Raw genomic sequence first — 25030 nt, 5'->3', positions numbered from 1 at the left:
TGTGGAGAGGGTCTGCCTGCCCCCTCCCGCTTATTAATATGGCCACACCCCAGGAGATGGGGTCCCTAGCATGGGTTTGGCTCCACAAGGGGGGTTGGCAGCAGATCCTGGCCAAAGGCTTCGGCTACCCCCTCGCCACAGAGGCGGTGTGCAGCGTGGGGTTGGCTGCATGTGGGTGGGGTCGCCCCAAGGTAACTATAACTCACACCCTTGCCATGCACTGCTAATTACCCCACATATTACATCATTCATGACATCTTCTATGATAATATCACTGCAACATTTGCATTTAAATTATTGAAGAGAAAACTGTGCATGATGGGGGCACGAGTTATGGTTACCTTAGGGCATGAGTTATAGTTTCTTCAGATAAGTATAACTATAGCTGCTGAACTACTGTAGTGTTGTGTGTGCAAAATGTGAACCTAAGTGTAATGTCCAGGTAACTCTTGCTTTTTTCACTGAATAGAGGTATCACTACACCCAGAATAGATTGCCAATAATGTAGTATTGAAGCCAAATACTTACTTAAATAAGGCTACATTCTGCCATTCCACAGACATATTATACCAAAACTAACACTATCTACATTTCAAACCCATCTGTTTTCACACAAGGAAAGCTAATAATCAAAGTTACACTTCCTCACTGAGTTGTTCATTATGTGGATTGCTCACTATTCCATGTCTCTAGGAGCATGCCTTTTTGCTGCACAGTGATCCACAAATGAGGCATGAGCAATTTGTCATCTGATTCTTGATTGTTGTTGAGGGATACAATGTTGTATTTCTTGCTTAGTTTTATCTATGTAAGGGAGCTCACATGAACATTTAACATAGTACACCACTTTTTTTGTTCTTGTGTTCGTCAGTGTTTCAGTTGGAATTTTTTGCCACTGATTGAGCACGGTTTCATGGATTGGAACTGTTACATACCATACCGTAGCCACACCTAAAATGGTCCACAATAAGTTGAACCCCAAACGTTTCTGTTATGGATTCAATCTTTGGTTCAATATAAGCTTTGACCAGTCTCTCCTTTAGAATTTGCCATGATTAAAAAGCAAACATGCATTTGCTTAAGAGGAGTTTATCATTATTCAAACCATTGCTTAAGAAACATTTTTTTGATTTTGTTGGACCTCTGTCTCAAAGGTGGGATAAAAGGTGATCTGGATTCTTTCGGTTGAATTTTTCTTCTAAAAGTGCATCGCGATTTTTCGTCCATGCTGTTTTTTTATTGATCTTTTTATTCATCTGCATGGATAGCCATGTGATTTTATTTTCTCAGAGAGTTTATTTGCTTCCAGTCCCGCCTCACTTCCCTAATGAGGAGGGGATGGGTCGGCATGCGGGGGGGGGGGTAGGGAGAGGTGGTGCACTGGAACGGGTCTTAAAATAATTAAAAAATAAAAACTTATCTGCTCCTCGAGCGCCCTTCCTCTCCTCTGTCTCCTCCCTCAGGCACAGGCTCCCAGCCTGCCCTGCGGCCAATGGCTGGGATCACCCTGGCTGGGCACTCCCAGGCAGACTGAGAACCTGTGCGTGCTGGCTGGAGAGAGGCTACAGCGCATGTGTGTTTGCCCGGTCCGAGGCGGCCGGCCAAACACACATGCTCTCTGAGGGGAGTGCACAGTGCACCACCCTCAGTGCTCGTCACCCAGTGGCCCCGCCCCTTCCACCACGAAGGGATAATAAACCTAGTTTGTTATCCCTTCGTGGTGAAAGGTTTGCAGCTTCTGCTGCTGGCGGAGGGGGTGACTCTCCTCCACCCTTATGGAGGTGCCACCCCTGTTTGTTTCTAAAAAATAGTCTGTTTTTTGTAACAGTTCCTCCTAAGGTGTAAAACTGGCTGAATCCTAATTTATTCTTTAGATTTTTCTGATATTTGAGCAGTGTTCCAAACAATTGGTTTACTAAAAAGAGTGGTATACAATGATCTATTTGAGTCAACACTGGTTAGGTCTAAAAACAGTGATGAGTGTTTGTCTGACTACATTGTAAAGATAACATTGTTATTCAACGGATTCACCCAGTCAAAAAACTGTAAGACTGACTCAGTATCACCTTGCCAAATCAAAAAGACCTCATCAACATAGCAAATCAATTTTTTTGTGTTATTTACAAATTAATTTTGAATCAATCAAGCAGGGTTTGTAAAGCACGACTAATCACCCTCAAGGGTATTGAGGCGCTTTAATGTCTTCGTGGCTCATTCGAATAGACAGGTTTTGAGGGATCTATGGAAATACGGATGAGAGGTGATGGTCCAGAGATGCATGGGGAGGCTGTTCCAGGTTTTTTTCTGTTATAAAGGCATGTCCTCCACTTCGGCTTCGGTGGGTACCTGGATTGTAGGCAGGCAATAGGGAAGAGGAGCATAGTCTTTTTGCTGGTTGGTGGAAATTCAGACAGTGGTTAATGTACATGGGTTGTTGGTTGTGTAAACTATTTTGTGCGTGGGACAGAAGCTTGAATACGCACCTATTCTGCATGGGGAGTGAGTGGAGTTGCCTTAGGTGTGGTGTGATATGGGATTGTTGGGGAAGGTCGAGGATGAGTCTGGCTGCAGAGTTCTGTATGGTCTGAAGCCTTTGTAAGAGTTGCAAGGAGATTCCTACGTAGAGGGCGTTGCTGTAGTCTAGTCTACTGGTGTTGAGGGCCTATGTCAAGGTGCATGTTATGTGCTGGGGTAGCCACTTGAAGATCTTACATAGCATGTGCAGAGTGAAGAAGGAGGCAGAGTAGACAGTATTAAACTGTGATTACATGATGAGCCTCTTGTCAATGATGATTCTAAGGTTTATGGCATGTTTGGAGGGAATGGGTGCAGGTCCTAGTTCTGAAGGCCACCAGGAACTGTTTCATATATTGGTGCTCTTGCCGAAGATCAGAACTTCAGTTTTGTCAGTGTTTAGCTGCAGACAGTTTTCTTTCATCCATTCAGCAAAGCTTGTCATGCATCTATGGAAGTTGTTTTTGGTGGTGGTTGGTGAGCAAGAGGATGAGTTGGGTGACATATGCGTAGGACATTATGTTGAGCCCATGGGATCTGGCGATGTTGGATAGTGGGGTCATATATGCGTTAAAAAGTGTGGGGCTGAGGGATGATTCTTGGGGCAACCCCACAGTTGAAGTGTTTTGGTTCTGGGGTGAAAAGAGGAAGGTGAATCCTCTGGAATCTTCCAATGAGGAAGGAAGTGATCCATTTGAGTGCGTACCCTTGGATGCTATTGTGGTGGAGTCTTTTGAGCAGCTTATGGTGGGATACCATATTGAAGGTTGCGGCGAGGTTGAAGAGGATCAGGGCCACTGTTTCTCCTCGGTTGAGGATGGTACAGATGTGGTCAGTGGCTGTGATTAGGGTGGTCTGGATGCTATGATTGCTGCAGGAACCGTATTGGAAGGCATTGAGTAGCTGGTTCTGCTCCAGGTAGGTCATGAGTTGCTTGTTGATGATTTTTTTCAGTACCTTAGCTGGGAAAGGGAGCAGGAAAATTGGTTGGTAACTTTTTAGTAGGCTGGGGTCTGCAGTGGTTTTTTTGAATAGTAGTTTGACTTTGGCATGTTTCCAAGCATTGGGGAAGGTTGTGGTGGTGATGGAGGTATTGAGTAGAGTGGTAAGTACCTGGCCAATCCTTTGGTTTCTGAGATTGAAGATGTGGTGTTGGCCAGTGTCTGTGGGGGTTCCCGAGTGGATGAATTTCCTGGAGGAGGGGGTGTCCTCAGAGAGAAGTTCCAGGTGGTTAGTCTGTGGTTGGTGTTGGTTGTGGTAGTAATGACTCTGTTGATGGAGTCCGTAGGTGTAGGTTGGGGTTCGAAGTTCCTGTATATGGTTGCAGTCTTGTTGTGAAAGAAATCGGCAAAGTTGTCACACAGCTCCTGTGATGTTGTTTTCACTAGCTGCTGGATTGGAGAATTCCTTAACGATGTGAAGGAGTTCCTTGGTGTTGTTGCTGGTTTCGATACGTGTGGCGAGTGCTGCCTTCAAGGAGAAGGCAGTGAAAATGAGGGAGTAGCAAGGAGAAGGCATACAAAAAACAGGGGAAAAGCAATGAGAAAGCAGTGAAATTTAGGGAAAAGCAAGGAGAAGGCACACAAAAATGGGGGAAAGTAAGGGGAAAGCAGGGAGAAGACACACAGAGAATGGGGGAAAAGCAAGGCAAAATCGGTGAAAACGAGGCAATAGCAAGGAGAAGGCACACAGAAAATGGGAGAGAAAGCAAGGAGAAAGCAGTGAAAACGGGGTAAAACAAGGAGAAAGCACGCAGAAAACAGGAGGAAAAGCAAGGAGAAAGCAGTGAAAATGAGAGAAATGCAACAAAAGAATAAAGAGCAAGGAGAAGACAGAAGCAAGAGTGATGCAGCAGCACGGGGAGAGTTGGGCCTTGGGACCCTGGGAATATTAGTTAGATTGAAAGTCAGCTACATACAGATTGGGTATATACGGAGCAGATACTGCTCCCATTACAATGCGCTTCATCTGTTTAAAAAGTTATTATACAAAAGTTAAGCAGTTTTAACATAGTGCAATACTTACACAGTCAGGAATAAAAGAGGTTGGTGCTCTAGGTGGTTATTGTCTGGAGTCAAGAATAATTTCTAGTATCCTAAGGGCATCATTTTGGGGAATATTAGTGTACAGGCTCTCAATATCCATCGTGATCTAAAAGTCACTTGATGCATCAAACTGGAACTCTTCAAGTGTGTTAATCACTGCAGTGCTGTCTTTAATATAAAGTGGAACTTTCATCAACATAAGGCTTGATGAAAAATCACCGTAGGGTATATTTAAGTATATTCAAGTGTGTTAATCACTGCAGTGCTGTATTTAATGTATGGAACTTTCATCAACATAAGGCTTGTTGAAAAATCACTGTAGAGTATATTTTATAGATTTGCATCCAGAAATGATTGAACATCCAGGTGGTTCAGAAATATTTTTGTGAATTTTTGATAAAGTGTATATGGCTGGAAAATCATAGTTTGTTTTGTTCGGAAAGGCACATTCTTTGTCACTAACCCAACCCTCATCCAATGCTTGTTTAGTTACAGAGAGTTGTTCTGGATATCTTATGTCAACATTCAGTTTTTTAAATAATAATCAGTTTGCCTCACTGGTCTCCCTATCTCTTTCTTATAGTTTATAATTTTCTGCTAAACAATCCTGCCACCTTTAGCTGCTTGCTTAATTGCGATATCAAACATAATTTGCAAGTTTTTTTTATAGCTGCATGTTGTGTCTAAGGCATGTTAAATTGGTAAGGTGTTCTACGTTGGAATAATTGATCTGCATCATTAAAAACAATGTTTACAAAAGTGGTAATGTCTTTAGTTACATCATTGTTTGTAAGAAAAAAAAGTAGTAACAAAATGTGAGGCAGAATCATGTATGTCGAAGAAATGTACAAGTCGAATTGTTCTGAAGAAACGATAAAGCTTGATCCTTACTTGAAAATTATCATTTAAATGTGTCAGTACAAAAGATAAACCAGAGCTTACGCCTCTTTTTTATGATATGGATAAAAAAACATTCTTTGTGATAGAATCTGATATCTTTCTTTAGTTTGCCCCCTTTTTTTTAGAACTAATAGTTTTTTTTTAATTCCTTTATAGTAGCTCCTAAGTTTTCCAAGACAGTGTTAGCTTTGGATATATTTTGGTCTGCCGAGATTTTCTTTTCTAGTTCTTAAATTTCTTTTTTTTATAGTCAAACGTTTTTGAGAGTGGTTTCAATGCTCAGCACCATTCTATGCTGGATCATTTATTTGTAACAGAACTGAAATGTGTTTTAAATATTTCATCTTCTATAAGATAATAGGAATATTCCTAACCTGTAGACTGACAGGGTTAATATTGTTTAAGCAATCGAAAAGCAGGAACTGTGTGTGCAGTTCAGTTCTGACCAAATTCTTTTTTAGCTTTTCTAAGGTAAAAAGATCAGATGTTTACATGTCACTTGCAGCAGCGCTTTTTATTCCCAACACATATGGCTTACCCGCACTTTTTAAAATATATTCATCTGAGTATGCTAGAATCTCAGATTCAGACATTGGGAATAAATCTAGTACAACAATATTTGTTTAGACATAATATCAATTCTAAATATCAAAGGATGTGTGGCTATTTAACTCAAACAATAAGCCCTAACATGCACTGCCTTATCCTGTGACCTAAGCTGTGTACACCGAACGTTCTCTTTTCCTTTTAATATTACAGCAGTTAACCTAACAACCCAAATAGTAATCTTGGTGAGTCTTGATAAAAACATTTATTTAGTTTGTTTTACTTATGTGGATTTCTCACTCATCAATATATATCTCCTCAAAGATAGATTTTAGAAAGCTGAAATTACTCTGCAGATTTTCAAAAAACAATTCCCGAAACTTGCAAGCTTTTTCCTTTTTTTATTTTGCACCTTAGCACTAATGGGATGGTTTATGTGACACCTCGTTATATGTAATGAATAACTTTGTTTTCAAATAATTTCCGACAGTATCAGTCATCACATTGTGATTCATAAGTAATTTTTTATATGTTCATGTGTGCAAAGACATGGGTGCATTTGTTGGATTTTGTTTTGCTTTGTTGTGATTCTCAAGGTGTATGTCTAAGCTTGAATCTACATTCTTTTATAAATAGTGAAACTACAAGTTGCGTTGTTTCTAAGCATTGTCCTGACAGTGGTCTTGTATATTAATTATGTGAGACCAAAATGTTGAGGTCCATCCACCACTTGCTTCTGCGTAGTCAGCTCATTCTTTGTCAGCACACAAGTAATTTTGTCATCAACGAAATAGTACCCTGATCTTTACCTCATTGTATCAGCACTGCTTGTGATCCTGTTCATAGACTATAATATTTTGGACTACTGTGGGTCACTCAAGTGTTAGATGCTAGAATCTGTGTAATCCCTTATTACATTTGTTTTGTGATCCTGTTTTTCAATTTTTGTTATGTTTCTTGTTTACAAGTAAAAATCATTACTACCTGTATATGTCCGGGGGTCATAGTATTGTTCCTCTTATTTTCTCTCGCTTTGTTGCTCAATATTAATAGAAACCTTTCTGATGTGATTAACATTGATGAAGTTGCATTAACAAGTTTATCAGTAAAAGATGGAATGATACCCTTGTTGTCTCATTCTTATTTTGTTTGCAAAGATGCAAAGGTCTCTGCGCTCCCCGCTGTGCATGGCCTCTTTGGTGCTGCTTTCATGCTGTGCCAAAATGGCAAACTTCAGCTCAGACATACAATAATTAAACTTATATAATAGTCAAACTGAAGCAGAGTCTCAAAATGGCTGCCAACACTTCCTGGTGGAAGTGTTGGCAGCCAATTAGATCTCTGCACAAGACCAGGAGGATTTGCGAAGTGTTTGCGCTTCTAGATATACAAATTTGGTTTTCATTAATTTATCTTAGACTACTAAAGGGATTTGCACTAAATAATGAAAAGCGTAATCTGCAGACCAAAAGCTACTTTTCTGCCAAATTTGGTGTAATTCCTTTGAGCGGTTCGGGCTGCAGGCGTGTCTAAAGAGTCTATGGGAATTAACATGGGAAATTGACTTTTTTGATTCCCCCCCACACTTTTTCTTAGCCCCCGCTTGGCGGATCAACCCAAAACGTTCCATGCATTACAAGACCCTAGAAAGCACTTGTTCTGAAAACTTTTTATGAAGATTCATCAAGCAACGCCAAAGATATAGGCAAGTCAAAAAACACTTTTTCTATGGAAACTAGGTCCTAACTATAACTAACTACTGGCAACCACCAATAAGTAAATATATATATATATATATACACACACACACACACACACACAGACACACATATATATATATATATATATATATATATATATATATATATATATATATATATATATGCATATATATAAATATATCACAAGGCTATGCAAAATTGGGGACAGCCAGATATTTACCTTGATCATTGTCATTTTTAGTCCTACTTCTTTATATGACCTGTTCCGGTTTTTGCTTCCCCAAATCTGATCATCCCAGTGGTGGATAATGAGATGTAATAGATAGACATGTAGTTCATGGATTTCAGTGGTGGCAGCTTTGAACAGCTCTGCTGGTCCCTTTATGTTATGTCCTATGATTTAAGTGTGCATATCAGGCCATGTTCATGTGTGGTGTGCTGCTGCAGTCCAGGTTTTGATTTTGAATTCTGTGATGTGTAGTCTTGTTCATTCCATTAGGAAACAAGCATCGACAAAGCCAATAGGTCTGGCCTATACAAGAGCTATTGGATTTGGCAATGTGTTTTTGTCATGTTGTACACCAGTGTGCAGGCATAAAAGTTTGTGGTGTGGAGGGTCGTAGAGTGGAGGAGTACAGTTTTGGAAAGTGGATTTATTGGAGTACAGTGTCGTAGAGTGAAGTATGAGGAGTAGAGTGTCATAGAGTTGACTAGAGGGAAGTAGAGTTCAGTGGCAGAGAGTGTCATAGAGTGCAGTGTTGTGGAGTGCAGTAGAATAAGGTGGAGTGAGTTGGAGTGGATTGAGGTAGTGGGTGGATTGGAGAAGAGTGAGGTGGTTTGGATATGGGTAGAGTGATGTGGATTGAGAGGAGTGGGGTGAATTGGATTGCGTGGACTGGATGGGGTGAATTGGATTGGAGTGGGGTGGTTTGGATTTACTTGGAGTGTGGCGGATTGGACTGGAGTTGGGTGGATTGTATGGGAGTAGGTTGGATTGGATTGGAATGGGTGGGCTCGACTAAAGTGGGATGGGATGGGCTGGATTGGAGTGAAGTGGGCTGGATAGATTGGATTGTGGTAGAGTCAGGTGGATCGGAGTAGACTGGATTAGAGTGGAGTGGGTAGATTGGAGTGGAGTGGGTGGATTGGATGGGGTGGATTACATTGGAATGGGGTGGACTGAAATGGGCTGGAGGGTTGGATTGGGAGGACTATAGGGGAGTGGATTGGAATTGGGCGGGGTGGATTGGATTAGGGTGGGATGATTGGGGTAGGTTGCATTGGATTGGGTGGGGCAGATTGAAATGCGGTGGGTGGATTGGAGTGGGGTGGGGTGAGGTTGGGTTGGGTGGACTGGAGTGGATTTGACTGGAGTGGGGTGCATTGTATGGGGGTGGACTGGATTGGAGTGGGGTGGGCTGGACTGGACTAGAGTGGTGTAGGCTGGATAGATTGGATTGGAGTGGGGTGGATTGAACTGGGGTGGGCTGGATTGCATTTGGGTAGAGTCAGGTGGATCGGAGTTGATTGGATTAGAGTGGAGTGGGGTGGATTGGAGTAGAGTGGGTGCATGGATTGGATGTGGTGGACTGGATAGGGTGGATTGGGGTGGGGTATATTGGATGGTGGTGGGTGGGATTAGATTGGGGTGGGCTGGCTTGGCATGGGGTAGATTGGTGTGGGATATATTGGTGTGTGGTAGATTGGAGTGAGGTATATTGAACTGAGGTGGGGTGGATTGGAGTGGGGTGAATTGAATTGAGTGGGGTGAATTAGATGGTTGTGGGTTGGATTGGAGTGGGGTGGAATGGAGTGGGTGGAATAAGTGAGGTGGATTGGAGTGGGGTGGACAGGAGTGGTGTGGATTGGATTGAAGCGGAGTGGATTGGATTGGGGTGAGGTGGATTGGTTTGAGTGGGGTGGATTGAATCCGGGTGGAAAGGATTGGGGTAGGGTAGGCTTGATTGGGTGGTGTAAGAAGCTGGCTCTGTATAGTGTACTTAAATTAAATACATTGTGCAGAGAGTCCAGTGGATCCCCAAAGATGTGCAGAGGCAGAAATAGGTCTAGAGCTCTATCTATGTTAGTGTGGGCGAGCAGCTGGGCTTATCAAGGAGTTTTGTTAAGCATTTGTTGTACTCACAGAGGCAATAAATGAAACACACACTCAAAGAATAAATCAGAGACAAATTTAGAAAAATAACATTTGTTTTTATATATGCTCTGAATACAAAAACTTTGTTACAAGGTAAGCAGTTTTAAAGTTAAAAATACTTTGTTGTTTCAGAAATCGACCCAACAATTTTCAGAGTCTTCAATGTTGGAATGAAAAACAACAATGCAATTTTCACACCAGTCTTCAGGGTTTCAGGCTGGCACTGGGCAAGGTTCATGTTGGTACCAAGTGTGCACTCACAGCGGCACGGGGTGTCTGGGTGCCAAGGTTGAAGTTGGAGTCGGTGCCCAATGTTAGTCAATGGAGAATGGGTGGAACTGAAGATGCGCTGCTCCCAAGTAAGTACAGGCAGTGTCAAAGATTGGTCTTTGTGGGTTGAGGCAAGCACCGGGGGGGCCACAAGGCAGCAGCAAACTTACATCCTCAATGGCACAGAGGCAGCCGGGTGCAGTGTTCCAACACAGCGTTGGATGCCTAATGCTATCCAAAGGAGGCAGGGAGTATCCCCTGCAGCGCTGCTTACAGGTGAATAGAGTGGGGTGAGTGGTGATTCTCCTGAGGTTGAACAAAGTACAAGGGGAGCCGCAGGGCAGCACCAAACTTACACCCTCAGCAGCACAGGGGCAGCTGGGTGCAGAGTGTCAACACAGCCTTGGACTCCCAATGTTAGTCAATGCAGGAGATCACTTTCAGAAACGAGCTGCAGGCTCTGGCCAGAGAGCCAGGAGAGGTCCACCCACAGCTGCCTAGATAAATTAAGAAACCAGGGATTGTAGGGACACCAACGCTTTAGCTCCCCAAGGCCCAGGACCTCTGGGTGCAGGGGTGTCTTTTGGCGTCGGAAACAACTTACCAGGCAGGTCATGGTGAGGGAGAACCCTTGGATTTAGGCTGCAGGCGCTGCTGTGGAGTTCAGCGGGGGTTAGCCCTCCTCCAGTCCAATCCAGTCCAGTCAATATGGTTAGAAGTGCTGGGGAACCTTCACTGAACTGGTGGGCCACTTAGACTCGACCCGTTGGGCATTGGGTGCAGAGGTGGTTCCAGGCAGCAGTTTCACTGTTCCTCAGGCAGACTTCTTTCTTCTTTGGAGATGTTTCTTTTGGACAGGTCTGCTGTCCACATGAGTTATTGTTCTTTATTGAAGGCAGGCAGTCCTCCCAAGGCTTTAGAGGTCACTGGGCTGCAGGACAGTCGTCTTCTGGGCACAGGTTTCTTTGAAGGCCGCAGACAGGCCGGTAGGACTGGGGCCAAGTCAGTTGGTGTCTTCAGGCTTCTCTGCTTGGCGATTTCTGTTTTGTTTGATTCTTCTTAGGTCAACAGGAATCTCATTTTAGGGTTTAGAGGTGCCACCTAAATACTGAATTTAGGGGCATTACAGGGAGTGCCAGGTGGTAGCCAATGGGCTACTCACCTTTATAGTGACTACACCTTGCCTATGCCCACTTCCTTTGGTAGGTGGGCACATCCCTAACCCAATTAGCCTAATTCTTCCACAGAAGATGGAGGAATTAAAAAAGTAGTGTCCACTTCAGCTCGTCCGCCTTAGGGGTGGGACTGGCATGAAGTGGGCACTCCTCCTAATTTAACTATTTTTCCCGCCTGTGCTTCCACCAAAAGTGGGGTCAGGATTGGGGGATGGTAATCTCTACCATTTGGAGAGAACTGGGTCCCATTACAAAGGCGGCAAGGGCTTTGAAGATCCCCGCTCTGGAATGTCCATTCTTCTTGGGTGAGGAGGTAACACCTGTGCCCAGTGCAGGCTTTTGCCTCTGAGCCTCGAGAGCACTGGCTCTCACTGTGGGGGGCCCAGAAACATGTCTGTGGTGGCTGAACTGGCCAGTACCAGTCAGTCAACACACTAGTAGCTGGTAGGTTTTCAGGGAGCCTCTGAGATGCCCTTTACGTTCATTTAAAAAAAAAGAAATCATCATTGGGGTCAGTGATGGTTTATTACTCTGAGATGTTTGATATCAAACATCCCAGGATTCAGAGAAGCCATCATGTAGCTGGGGAACTTGTAATGACCAGTGTCCAAAATGTGCATTTAAAATGGCTTCCCTGTACACTTACCATGTCTGAGAATCGACAGAGACATAGCAGTGGCATGTCTGATCATGCTGATATGCCCTCACATGTGATATCATGCACCCTGCCTTAGGTCTGTAATACCTGCTAGAGGGGTGACTTACATATATTACATGCAATGTTTAGGGGACACAGCACACAGGCTGTGTGACATGTTGTGTTTTCAATTTTGAAAGCACCTTGTCATGAAGCCTGCAATGGCAGTATGCATAAGGTTAGTTCTGGGTCCCTCAGAGTGGCACAAGTTGTGCTGCAGCTCTGTGGGAGCCTTCTCCTGTACCCATGCCCTAGGTACCAGGGGTACAATTTACTAAGGGCTTGTAGGGAGCTGAAGGCCCTGGTCACTTGGGGATCAAGTGGACAGGTGTCTTTGTTTTAAGGAAGTAACACTGGCACTGGGGACCTGGTTAGCAGGAACCCAGTGCACCTTAGTCGAAGTTGCTTCCAAAACCAGGCAAAAAGTGGAGGGTAGTGAAACCAGATCCCAGCTCCCTACAGGTGGGGTGAATTGGGTGGGGTGGGGTGGGGTGGATTGGACAGGAGCGGGTTGGAATGGACTGGAGTGGGGTAGATTGTATTGGAGTGTATGGATTGGACTGGACTGAAGTGGGGTGGATTGGACAGGAGTGGAGTGGGGTCGATTGGAGTAAAGCGAAGTGGACTGGAGTGGATTGAGGTGGATTGGAGGGGAGTGGGTGAACTGAACAGATGTGGACTGGATTGGATTGAGGTGGGTTGGTATGGGGTGAGGTGGATTGGATAGAAGTTGATTGGAGAGGGGTTCGGAGGTGTGTATTGGAGTCGGGTGGGTTGCATTGGATTGGGGTGGTTTTCTTAGAATGGGGTGAATTTTTTCGGGTGGGGTGGATTTGATTGGAGTGGATCTAAATGGGGTGGAATTGGATTGGAGTGGAGTGAGGTGGGGTGGATTGGAGTGGATGAGTTGGACTGGTGTGGGGTAGACTGGATTGGTTTGGATTGGATTGGGGTGGATTGGATTGGAGCGTGGTAGATTGGAGTGGGTGAACTGGATTGGTGTACGGTGGATTGCATTGGAGTGGGGTGAATTGGATTGAAGTAGGTGGGTTGGATTTGAGTGGGGTGGATTGGACTTTTATGGGACCGGGTTTGGATTGGAGTGGGTGAATTTGATTGGTGTGGGGTGGAGTGGATTGGAGTGGGGGGGTTAAGGTGGTTTGGAGTAGGGTGGATGGGATTGGAGTGGGGTGGTTTAAGGTGGACTGGATTGGACTGGAGAAGGGTGGATTGGAGTGGGATGAATTTGTGTGGCGTGGGTGGACTGGATTGGACTGGGGTGGGTTGGGTTGTCATGGGGTGGATTGGATTGGGTGGGATTGGTGTGGGGTGGGCTTGAGTGGGGTAGATTGGACTGGGATGGGTTGGTATGGGGTGGATTGGAGTAGAGTGGATTGAATTGGAGTGAGGTGAATTGGGATGAAGTGGGGTGAATTAGATTGGGGTGAGGTAATCTCTACCATCTGGAGAAAACTGGGTTGCATAGGTTGTATAGGAGTGGGGTGATTCGGAGTGGGGCTGACTGTTTTGGACTGGAGTGGGGCAGATTGGAGTGAGACAGATTGGTAAGGGCACATTGTTTTGGAATGGAGTGTGGCAGATTCGGTTGGATTGTAGAGGGGCAGGTTGGAGTGGGTTAGATTGTTTTGGATTGGAGTGTGTCAGACTGGAGTAGGACAGATTGCCTTGGAGTGACATGGGGAAGATTGGAGTAGGGCAGATTGTTTTGGATTGGAGTGTTACAGGTTGGAGTGGGTGGGGCAGATTGGAGTGGTACACACTGGAGTGGGGCAGATTGTTTTGGACTGGAGTGAGAAAGACTGGAGTGGGGAAGATTGTTTTGGATTTGAATGGGGCAGATTTGAGTGGGGAAGATTGTTTTGGAATGGAGTGAGGGAGATTGTATTGGAGTGGGGCAGATTGTTCTGGATTGGAGTGGGACAGATTGGAGTTGGGCCAATTGGTGTGGGGCAGTTTGAAACGTGGCAGATTGTTTTGGATTGGAATGGGGTAGATTGCGGTGGTCTCGATTGGAGTCGGGGGATTGGATTGAAGTGGGGTAGATTGGATTGGCCTGGATTGAGGTGGATTGGATTGGTGTTGGGTGGACTGGATTGAAATGGGGTAGATTGGTTTGGGGTGGATTGGATTGGAGCGGGGTGTACTGGATTGAAATGGGGTGGATTGGAGTGGGGTGAATGGGGATAAAGTGGGTGGATTAGACTAGGGTGAAGTGGATTGGATTGAAGTAGGGTGGATTGGAGTGGGGAAGACTGTTTTAGATTGAAGTGGTGCACATGGGAGTGGGGCAGACTATTTTGGATTTGAGTGGGACAAAGTTTTGGATAGGACTGTGGCAGATTGGGGTGGGCTAATTAGAGTGGGGCAGATTCTTTTGGATTGGAGTGGGGCAGATTGGAGAGGGTGGATTGGAGTGGGGCTGGAAGTTTTGGATTGGAGTGGGGCAGATTGGAGTGGGGTGGAAAGAATGGAGCGTGGTGAATTGGATTGTGGAGTGGTTTGGATTGGAGTGGTTTAGACGAGTGGGGTAGATTAGATTGGTCTGGGGTGCATTGGTCTGAGTGGGTGGATGGGTGTGGGGTGACATGGGGTTGACTGGAGTTGGGCGGATTGGATTGGAGTGGAGTGGACTGGGGTGTACTTCAGGAATATGTGTCGAACCATAATTTTGGAAATTACATGCAAGAAAGAAATAATATCACTTTGCAATATTTAGAACAAGAGAATCATCATCTTTTGAGAACGGCGCCCATGAGCGCCCAGAAAACATGAGTGCAAAGTGAAAAAAGTAGACTTGACAAACTAAAAGAAAAGAGTTAACTATGGAAAATAAAACTTTATAATTTTATTTGTCTTGCTGGGCATGTTTTTGCCAGTCACACGACTACTGTTTGCAGGGCACTAGAAGTTAAAAAAAACACAATAGTGACTCAATCACTTTTGGAGCAGCGTATGGGCACTGATTAAGTTGAATCCGTCAGTGCTTGTTCCCTGCTCCACGTAGAGGCTCGGAAATTATGATATGCCTGCAGTGACCAATTACGAGGCTATAAAGAACCGTGCCACGCAAGGTAATAAATGGTGAGCAACAGCAGGCTCCAAGCCCTTTTCTGTTTACAAGAGTGTCTTGCAAGCGAGATGTCTGCTATAGTGATTTCTTTCGCTGGCTCAACCCTAAAGTGGGATACACGTCCTAAGATTTAAAGGAAAAGCCAGGACTGGAGCAGCACATCACGCATGGATCAGGGAAACTTGGCAGTTATGACTTATCTTGTTGTTGCACTGGTTGTTCAATCAGTGTACAGCCCTGCCAAGTCCCATGCATCAAGCGTTAGAGTAACTCATTTTATGTGGTGGTTCATATAACTGCATTAAAATGCACGTAAGACGTGGAATTCTTGGCATAGTCTCCCCTGTCTTAGGGCCTATGCTTCCTATGTTGTGACTGTGTGCTGGACTTCGTCTTTGTTGGTTTTTGGTACTCTGGGCACTTTACCACTGCTGAGCAGTGCTTAAGTGCAAGTGCTCTCTGTGTAAACTATGTGTAATTGGCTTTTCCATGACTGGCATATTTGATTTACTGCTAAGCCCCAAGTAAAGTGCAGTAGAGGTGACTAGGGTCTGTAAATCAAATGCTACGAGCGGGCATGCAGCCCTGATTGTGCCACTCCCACATGAGTAGCCTTGTAAACATGGCTCAGACCTGCCACTGCAGTGTTTGTGTGTGCAGTTTCAAACTGCAAATTCGGCCTGGCAAGTGTACCCACTTGCCAGGCCCACACCTTCCCTTTTTCTACATATAAGTCACCCCTAAGGTAGGCCCAATGTAGCCCCATGGGCAGGGTGCAATGTATGTTAAAGGTCGGACGTGTAATTATGTGTGTTACATGCCCTGATAGTGAAATACTGCCAAATTAGTTTTTCATTATTGCAAGGCCTATCTCTCTCATAGGTTAACATGGGGCCTGTCTTTAAATCTTTTAAGTACAGTTTCCCACTGGGAGCAGATAGAGATGTAGAGTGTGGGGTCACTGAAAAATACATCTTTTGGTAACGTTGTTTTTTAGATTGTCAGTTTGAAAATGCCACTTTTAGAAAGTGGGCATTTTCTTGCTTAACCATTCTGTGCCTCTGCCTGCCTGAGGAATCCACATCTGGGTCAGACTGACAGTTGGGCTGTTTGTGAATTCCCTCTAGACAGTGACACAAATGGAGCAGGGGTGTAGCCTGCATCTCCTGATGAGTCTACTGGGCTAGACGGGGAGGGAGGAGCTCATACTCACACCTGAAAAGGCTGTGCCTGACCTCACACAATGCAGTCTCCAACCTCCTGGTGTGTGTCTGGGGCAAGGCCTGGGCAAGGCAGGATTTTGTCAACACCAGAGACTTTCCTTTGAGGTTTTCCTAATTCAAAGGCAGTAAGGGGTACAAGTAGTGGACCCCAAACCCCGGACTTTTAGAATACTTCTGGATCAAGAGGAACCTCTGCCAAGGAGAAGAGCTGAAGAGCTGGAGAAGGAGTACTGCCCCTTTGCTGTGTGTGCTTTGCTGGGTTGGACTGCAGTTGCTGCTTCTGCCTTAGAGAGGGAAAAGACTGGACTTTGCTGTGTATCCTGCTTGTGAAGTTTCTCCAAGGGCTTGGACTGAGGTTACAACCGGTTCTGAAGTTTCAGGGCATTCAAACACTTCCTCTGCCAGCACCTGGACTCTTTTGCTGACACTCATACCCTGCCAAGTGGTGCCTAATCCAGTCCTTGGGCCCTTGAAAGGAGAAGCTGGTGAAAAACCAAGAAAACCAAGCGCACTGACTCCGGACGATGCCCTGACTGACGCCGCTGGCAGATATCGCGACGCCACCTGCAAATGAAGCCATGGTCCCTGCTGCCCAACGCTGACGCAGCCTCATTGAAGTCCATGACTATGTGAGTCCCGAAGCGCTGTGTCACCGGCATCCGTGACACCGGACTCCGCTGCTGCGCCTGCAGCCTTGTAGTGTGACCGAGACCCCGCAAGGTCACCCCACACCCCACTGTGTCTTAACCGCCGGGCCCTGTCAGAAGTGCAAGGAACCAACACTTTGCACTGCCGCCGCCTCATCTCCACTGCTCCGCAGCTAGGACCCGACGCCTTGCACTGACACCTCCACTCCTCTGCTCCGCAGCATCGGAACTGACGTTGCGCTGCATCCAGCGACGCCTCGATCCCCGACTCTGTGCACCAGCTTGTTTCCCTCATTTTCACAAGATACTGTACCTGGGGATCCATGCAATTCCGTGACCTGCACCATTGGCATTGGATTGTTGGGAACGACTCTGTCAGGACGACGTGATAACACCAAATTGAAGCATTTGTGTTTCTAGGCGCTATATTGAAATTTCATCTTTGAAAATTCATAACTTTGCTTGTGTATGTTGGATTTTTGTAATTTTGGTCTTATTTGATTTAGATAAATATTGGCCATTTTTCTAAACTGGTGTTGTGTCCATTTTGTAGTGCTTTCACTGTGCTACTGTGTGTATTGGTGCAAATACTTTACACATTGCCTCTAAGATAAGCCTGACTGCTTGTGCCAAACTACCAAGGGGTGAGCAAGGGTTATCCTAGGTGTCTATCTCCCTACGCTGACTAGAATGAGGGTCTCTGCTTGAAAAGAGTGCAAACTGACTGCCAACAAGAGACCACATTTCTAACCATGCATTTTCATGCATTTTTAGCTCCTTCACCATCTGCACGCACTGAGCCTGGGTGAACTAAGTAGGTAGTGACTGCGGTATTTGCACTGCAAAAGAGAAGCGTGGCGTCCAAGACAAGTGCACAGGCAGCTGGCTCTGAATCCTGCAGTCTTGACTGGAACAGGACTGAGGAGCATTTGTGTCTTCAGTGCAGCGAGCAAAGCCCTGGAGTGGCCCTGGGAGCTGCAGCTTTGAAATTGCTCCAGTGTCTCACCACGGCCATCTCGCGGTCATCCCCTGGGTTTCCAAGTGGCATAGGTCATAGCTAGATCGCAGATAATTACAAAGCGGTGGATTACTAGGGTCTTTGTGGTTTGCAGCCCAAGCACTCAGAGATAACAATGACTGTCCACACTTTTGTCATAAAAACATACTTAGATAATGGAATAAAAACAAAGAGGCTGAATTTCAAGCACAGCTGATATAAAGATAATTTAACAACAGAGGCCGTTGAGTGGTGTAACCGCAGCAAACAGTTCAGAGAGTTGCTGGCAAATTAAAGTGGTTTAGAGAAAACTAAGGCCCTCATTATGACATTGGTGGTAAATCCTGCTTAACGCCATGCCAACTGCCGCCAACATAATGCCGCCACCGTGGATAACCGCCAAGCATATTATGACACACACATACCAATCCGTCATTATACAGCCACACAAACAAGCCCCCCCAGAGGTCAGTGATAAACTGGTGGTAGCAAAACCCACACCACTACGCCAACAGAATTACGCCCACAGCATATGACCCACGAATCACTACGGCGGACATTCAATGGCGGTAAACCATTGGCGGCACATACCGCCGCGCTCAAAATACACACACTCAAACCAAACTACACCACATTGGACAATTCAAACTACACACACCTGACACCCATACACACACCACACCCACGCCACTATAAAACACACACCCACACTACCCACATCCCTTTACAACTAGCAAGAATTGCCACAAGAGAGAGATACAGCAAGAGCACCCACACAACTAGAGCCCCATAACATAATCACCTATACACCATCCAGGCACCTTACATCACACACCCCATTACATCACCCCACACACCCTCACCCACACCACTCACACTACACCCATGGCACCACAACGACACTCCAGATTCTCTGAGGAGGAGCTAAGAGTCATGGTGGAGGAAATCATCCGGGTAGAGCCACAGCTATTTGGATCACAGGTGCAGCAGACATCCATTGTTAGGAAGATGGAGCTATGGCAGATAATCGTGGACAGGGTCAATGCCCTGGAACAGTACCCAAGAACAAGGGACTACATCAGGAAGAGGTGGAACGACCTACGGGGGAAGGTGAGGTGCACAGCAGCAAGACACCAACTAGCTGTGCAGAGGACTGGGGGTGGACCCCCACCTCGTCCCCCACAACAAACAACATGGGAGGAGCAAGTCTTGGCAATCATGCTTCCTGAGGGCCTGGCAGGAGTAGGAGGAGGACTGGACTCTGGTAAGTCAAATCTCTATTACTATCACCCCGACCTGCATGCCATCACATACCCCCAACCTTACCCTCACTCCCATCTCTCCACCACCTCCCACATACCCCATCATCACAACCCACTCATCCCAATACCAAGCCCTGCATGCAACGCCAATGCATGGACACCCCTCACAGACCTGCATGGACACCTTCACCACTGCATGCACACTGGAGAGAATCACCTAGTCCACCAAATAGCAACTCACACAAAGGCATAATCGCCAGGGCAACAACAACCATAGAGGGCAATACACCCATGCACATGATGGCACACGCAGAAACAATAACACTGCATTTACGTCCCCACAGGTCCCCCAGGCCATGTCACCGGAGAAGAGGTGCCAACAACATCCAGTCCCCCCCAGAAGAGGCCCACAGTGATGACAGCAGCTCTGCTCGCCTGGATCTGGATGACAAACCTGGCCCATCAGAGATCTCCGGACAGTTGGTTACCCAGGCACACTCTCACACCACCACAGAGCCTTCCACCTCAGGAAACACCACCACAGCACCCACCCAGTGGGCCCATACCTCTGTCTCCAGGACACGTCAATCAGCAGTGTGTCCACCACTACAGGGACCCCAGGCCACCCCGCAAACACAGTACGATCAGGGACCTGAAGTCAGTGGCAGTGGGCACACGGTTCAGGGGACAGAGGCACAGGACAACAGGGAAGCTGGGAGGACTGCTGTGCGACAGGGGGAGGACAGGCCCAGGGAATTGACTCTCCAGGAGGCACTCACCGCGATCCTGGGAGCATACCAACATTCCCAGGATACGCTGGGCCAGATACTTGGCAAGTTGCAGGAGAACATGCGGCTGCAGGAGGGACAGTACCTGGGGATCGGGAGGACTTGAAGAACATCAACACCACCCTGGTCTCTATTGCAGGGGTGCTGGCACCCCACCGGGCCTCTGCCACAAGCCAAACCGATGAACAGCCCTTCACCTCCGCTGCCGCTAGCGGACAGGAGGTCCCGCCACAGGACCAACAGGCCACCAGCAGCCCTCCCCCTGCAGAAGGAAAACCACCCCGCAAACGTTCCCTGCGATCCAGGCAGAGACTATTGCCAAGACCCCCGCCAGGAAATAAGACTCTCCTGATTGTCACCCTTGTGTCCCACTCTGTCACCCTGTCCACCTTGAACTGCCATTGCTCCCCTTCCTATGCCCCCTTGGACAATGCACCTATGATACAAACAGACTGGACTGTAACCTGGACTTTCCTCCACCATCACTCCAGCCCATTGCACATCCCCCTCTACTTCTTAGCACTAAAATAAACACTCTTTGAAAAAATACAAGTATGGAGTGTGTCAAATGATTTAAGTATGCATTCATTTAACAAGGTTTAAACATTGAAAATCAACTGTACAGTAATGTATACATAGGAATGACCTGTAGTTGGCTGCAGTCAACACACCAGGGGCAATAGTGGGGCACAAATATCTGCAAATAGAGATGCCAAAAGGTACAGTGAGTGGCCATAAAAGTGGGAAAATCAGCCTGCCAGTGACAATGTAAAAAAAAACAGTCATTTAAATGTGAAGTTACACTGTCTTACCTGTGTGAAATTGGAAGTATTGTTGAATTATTGCACTTCTGTTGTCCTCATCCTCTGCCTCCTCATCTTCACTGTCCACAGGGTCCGCTGCTGCCACACGGCCATTTCCAGGCTCATCCTCTTGCAGAAAAGGCACCTGGCGACGTAAGGCAAGGTTGTGCAACATACAGCATGCCATGATGATCTGGCAGACCTTCTTGGGTGAGTCGTACAGGGACCCACCTGTTAGATGGAGGAAACAAAACCTGGCCTTCAGGAGGCCAAAGGTCCTCTCTATAATTATTTTTGTTCGCCCATGTGCCTCATTGTAACGTTCATCTTCCCTTGTCTGCTTCCTCACAGGGATCAGTAGCCATGAGAGGTTGGGGTAACCAGAGTCACCTGCAAATATCGAGGGACAACTGTTAGCCACACACTAACCCTTAGGGCCCACACCATACCCATACACCAACATATACTGGGTGGGAACCAGGGCTCACCTATTAGCCACACCCTGTGCCTCTGGAGTTGAGCCATCACATATGGGAAGCTGCTACTCCTCAGGATAAAGGCATCATGCACAGACCGAGGATATTTTGCATTGACATGGGAGATGTACTGGTCCGCCAGGCACACCATCTGCACATTCATGGAGTGAAAGCTCTTTCAATTTCTGAACAACTGTTCATTTCGCCGGGGGGGGGGGGGGCAAAAGCAACATGTGTACCATCAATTGCCCCAATAATGTTGGGGATATGTCCCATTGCATAGAAATCCGCTTTCACTGTGGGCAAATCCTCCACCTGGGGGAAAATGATGTAGCTGTGCATGTATTTAATCAGGGCAGACAACACTCTGGTCAGCACTATTGAGAACATTGGCTGAGACAGCCCTGCTGCCAAGCCCACTGTCACTTGGAAGGAGCCAGTTGCCAGGAAATGGAGCACTGATAGCACTTGGACCAGAGGGGGATACCGGTGGGGTGACGGATAGCAGAGATTAAGTCAGGCTCCAATTGGGCACACAGCTCTGTGATTGTGGCCCTGTCCAGTCTATAGGTGAGGATAATGTGCCTGTACTCCATTGTTGCAAAGTCCACCAGGGGTCGGTACACGGGGGGATGTCGCCATCTCCTGTTCATCCACAGTGGTTGCAATCTAGAGGGCAAAAATGTGAGCAGCTGGTCAGTATCTTCTATTTCCAACCACTACACTTCAATGCATGTTGTGATTGTAAAACTATTTTGTTGGAGAGGTCCAAATGGTGCATATGTGTACTGTGACGCAGTTAGGAGCCATGGCCTGCACCCCCCCTGAAATGGCGTCCGCCTGTCCTGTTTGGAGGGACAGGTGGAAATGAGGTAATTCCGCTGACATTGTGCGCCGTTGCGGGAGGTGGTCGAAAACCGCCGTGCAACTCCTCATTGGTTAACATTGGGCACTATGGGGTACAGTGGGCAATGGTGATGTACGCCGGCAGTGACGGTATGTACCGCCGCAGATGTCACCACCATTTTCTATCTGTTCACTCACTTGCTACCTGACCTTCAACATGAGAGGACCTACACTGCATGTGCTGCTGTGACCTGTGTCTGGAACTGACCATGGCTCGTGTCACGGGGGAAAGGGCCCCTGCCTTCACCTCGGCGGAGTTGGAGAGACTGGTGGATAGGGTCCTACCCCAGTACTGAATGCTCTATGGGCCTCCAGATCAAAAGGTGAGTACTCCGTGTGTACGATGCATGGGGCGTGAATGCATAGAGTTCTGTGTGTGAAGGCCTCATGTAGGGGGTGTGTGGTGGATGGGCTGTGGGCAGTGTGCAGCATGTATGGTGGGCCATGTCTGTGCTAATGGGGATGGGAAGGGGCATGGTGGGCCATAAGCGTAACAGGCAGGATGGTCAGACTAATAACTTTCACTGTGTCCATTTCCCTGCAGGTCAGCGCCCATCCGAACAAGGGTATATTGCGTGCCATCACAAAGGACGTTGTGGACCCTGGGGATCTACGGCAGGCGGAGCACCCACTGTCACAAACGGTGGGAGGACCTGAGACGCTGGGTACGGAAGACGGCGGAGGCCCAGCTGGGGATGGCCTCCCAACGAGGAAGGGGTGCCCGTCGAACTCTGATACCCCTCATGGCCTGCATACTGGTGGTGGCCTATCCGGAGCTGGATAGGCGCTTGGGGGCATCACAGCAACCACAAGAGGGTGAGTATAGTGTCCCAATATACAATTTGCGCCTAGTGGGGTGTTATCCGAGTGGGGGATGTGGGCCTGTGGGTGCCCCAAGGCCAGGCCTGACATTGCAGAGTAGGTCCCGTGTTGGGCATGGTTCTGATGTAAAATACCTCCAACCAAGCTAGTGGGCATCCACTACTGGGCAGGGGTCTGTGGGTCTCAGGTATGCTGCAATTGGCATTAGGTGTCCCTATACATGGCCTGGTGACTAGCTTTGTGACTGGCAGTGCATTGCCTAGTGCGTAGGGCTGTTCCCTGTGTGTGTGTGTTGTATGCACCAACGGTGGTGTTGTTGCCGCCATTGACCAAGTGTATCCTTTGTCTCTTCCCCCCTTTTTGTTTTGTCACCCTGTCCTTATGTGCGTTAGCATCATCTGGCGGAGGAGCAGAGGCACCGGCGACAGAGGGAGCTGCATCCCACAGGACCCCGGAGGCCGAATCTACTGACGGTGAGGGCACCAGTGGGAAGGAGGGCGAGGGGAGCACCACGGCGAAAAGAGGAGGGGACAGTTTGGACACGGATTCCTCCTCCAATGGAAGCTCCCTGGTGGTGGCGGGCACCTCTGTGCCCACCCCAGCTAAAGGTGCAGCCGTCACCCACTGTACCAGTCCCGCCCTCCCAGCAGCCCCTCAGAGAGTTTCCCGGGCCTGCTCACCCAGGAGGGTGGGCATCTCCTTCGCCCCAGGAACCTCAGGCCCTGCCCCAGTTAGCCCTGCTGCCCTGGGTGAGGAGGCTATTGACCTCCTGAGATCCATCTCTGTTGGGCAGTCAACCATTGTGAATGCCATCCAGGGGCTGGCAGCCCAAATGCAACAGACAAATGCATTCCTGGAGGGCATTCACACTGGCATGGCGGCCCAACATAAATAAATCCAGGCTCTGGCCTCCTCTCTGATGGCAGCCATTGTCCCTGTTTCTAGCCTCCCTCCTCCAACTTCCTCCACCCAATCCCTTTCCCCTCAACCCCAACCTATCCCAAGCACTCAGTCAGACGAGCATGCACCCAGGACAACACACAAGAGTGGACATGGCAAACACAAGCACCACACTTCATCCCACAGGCACTCACACAAACACCATCCAGATGCAGACATACCAACATCCACTGCCTCCACTTTGGCCCCCTCCTTCTCGTCCCCCACCTCCCTCCCAGTTGCGTCTAAACTCCTCATCCACTAACCCCATCACGGCACACCTAACAGCACACGCGCCTCACTGGCAGTCACCACCCTACCTCCATGCACGTCCCTTGTGTCCTTTCCCCCTGTGTCTGTGCCTCCTCCTCCCAAAGTACACAAACACAAGCACTCAGACACCCAACAGCCATCCACCTCACAACAGCATCCAGCCAATGCATCTGCACTCAAACAAAGCAGACTGACACCTCCTACAACCACTCTTTCTTCCTCCACTCCCAAACCATCTCCCTCTTCCCGCCCCAGTGTCCCTAAGAAGCTTTTCCTCACCAACATTGACCTCTTCCCTAGCCCTGCCCCCGTCCCTCACATCACGACAGGGTGGTCAAAACCCAGGCAAGCACCTCAGCCACCCAGTCCAGGGGCACAGTAGTGTCCACAGCTACACTAGGTGAGAGAGGATCCCGGGCACCAGGGAGCCACACTGATAGGGTACCTGCACCAAGTGCTACAAGGAAGGGCAAGGAGGCACCCCCAGTTACAAAAAGGAAGGGCAAGGAGCAATTCCCGGCTGCAGGGAGGAAGGGCAAGGAGCAGTCCCCAGCTGTTGCCAATAGGAGCAAGGAGCCATCCCCAGCTGCTGGCAGGAAGGGCAAAGAGCCTGGTGCTGGGACTCAGTCGAAGCCCCACCACCAACCATGGTGGTCCAGCCGTCCAAGGCTGCAGGGGAAGGACTGGAGCCTCCCCACACCACTGCTAGCACCGCCACCAACACCACTCCCAGCAGCAGCAGCCCCAGTGGACAGCTGTCCGAAGCTGCAGGGGAAGGGC

Source organism: Pleurodeles waltl, chromosome 4_2, assembly GCF_031143425.1.
Source record: "Pleurodeles waltl isolate 20211129_DDA chromosome 4_2, aPleWal1.hap1.20221129, whole genome shotgun sequence".
NCBI lineage: Eukaryota > Metazoa > Chordata > Amphibia > Caudata > Salamandridae > Pleurodeles > Pleurodeles waltl.
This window is presented reverse-complemented; position numbering follows the sequence as displayed.